The sequence below is a fragment of the Dioscorea cayenensis genome, chromosome 2 (genome assembly GCF_009730915.1).
Source record: "Dioscorea cayenensis subsp. rotundata cultivar TDr96_F1 chromosome 2, TDr96_F1_v2_PseudoChromosome.rev07_lg8_w22 25.fasta, whole genome shotgun sequence".
Classification (NCBI taxonomy): domain Eukaryota; kingdom Viridiplantae; phylum Streptophyta; class Magnoliopsida; order Dioscoreales; family Dioscoreaceae; genus Dioscorea; species Dioscorea cayenensis.
In genome coordinates, this window is record NC_052472.1 from 11,450,436 (window position 1) to 11,452,023 (window position 1,588).

Consider the following 1,588-nt stretch of genomic DNA (forward strand, 5'->3'; position numbering starts at 1 on the left):
AGCGCATCTACTTTCGGCCCAAAAGCAGTATCTGCTTCTATCTCATGCTGACCAACACCTTTCAGCTGTCTCCATCTTAAACTCTAGTATTATTCATTGTTTACCATGTCTTCGAATAACTGCTCAGCTTCTTAGGACATTTGTTACTCAGAGATCCTCCTACTGCAGTATCAATGATCTGCCTAGTCTGGTAGTTTAGCTAGTTATACAAAATTTGCAATTTCATCCATGAACTGAATCTATGATATGGGCACCATCTAAGAAAGTCTTTGAATCATTCATGCACCTCAAATAGAGTTTCTAAGTCTCTTTGCTTAAATACTGAGATCTCTTACCTGATCTTCATTGCCTTGCTTGGTGGGAAGTATCATCCAAGGAATTTCTCCACTAAGTCATTCCATGTCTTGATCGAGCCCGGTGCTAGGAAGTAAGCAACTGGTATGCCAAGCCTCTCAAGCTGAAAAGAAAAAGTCACAATCTGATCCCTTCATTTGTTATTGTGCTCATCTTGAATCTCGAACAGATCTGCAAAAATTTTAAGAGATGGGCATTTGGATCTCCATCTCGCTAGGCCATCAAACTAATATGAGTTCTGAATCATCCCAATAGTGCTAGCTTTGATTTTAAAGTTGTTAGCTACTAATGCTAGGGCTTGTACACTGAATTCTCCCCTTGTAAATTACAGTCTCTCATACTCCGATAGTGTTCTTCTTGGTTTAACCATAGTTGCAGATTCTTCACTATCACTATCAATATCTACAACTGCCATCTTCCAGAGTCTCCTCAATAACGTTAGGGTTCTCTCTGCTTCACTGCTTCCTTCTACTAAATCCGTAGGATTAGCTCTAGCCATGAACAGTCACCTATAGAAGAGAGTAATAGTAATAAATCTTCAACGTTGTATAAGTATAATAATAATATAATAATAAATAGAATTGGCTAAAACACTAAGGTACAAGTTTTCCTAGAATCTCTCGACTGTGTTCCCCGGTGGCGGTGCTAAAAACTTGATGGAAGGCTTTTATGGGTGTGTAAATTATGTAAGTATATGAGCATGCAAGTATGAACTTAATACTATAATTGGTCCGTTATACTGCAAGTGTATGGCTCATCAAGTAATACCTCGTGGGTGAACACGAGGGTCATATTTCACATATAACAGCGAGAAGCTCCTATAACTTTCTTTTCATTTAATCAATAACCTAATCATTTACGCTCTTTCTTTAGTTCACTTGTACAACACTATTAAACAATACAATTGGAGAAAACGTTAAGCATACTTTGAAGGAGTTGGGAGTATGTACTATAAGTATCTTGATCATTAATTATGATAGCCATTAATTTTCAATTGTGTTCTAGGTCCAAACGGGGTAATTCAAAGGCCTACTAGCCCCAATAAGCCATTGCAACTAGAACCACTAGAAACTTAAGATGGAATCTCTTCCCCCAGCCTCCTAGGTTTGTCTTAAGTGCTGGAATCCACGAGAAGAGACCAATCATACCCTAAGCCTAAGGGACAATCAATCCCTAATCCAAAAACCTAGCTATGCCTAACCTCTTAGAACATGCATAGATCTATCATGGCATG

At 38.4% G+C, this 1,588-nt stretch overlaps 1 non-coding gene across 1 annotated transcript; it reads left to right on the forward strand.

Moving 5' to 3' along the window:
* Nucleotides 1-236: 236 nt before the first annotated feature.
* Nucleotides 237-343, forward strand: LOC120281817. Its single transcript, XR_005542809.1, has one exon. It is a non-coding gene; the product is annotated as a small nucleolar RNA R71 (small nucleolar RNA).
* The last annotated feature ends 1,245 nt before the right edge of the window (nucleotides 344-1,588 follow it).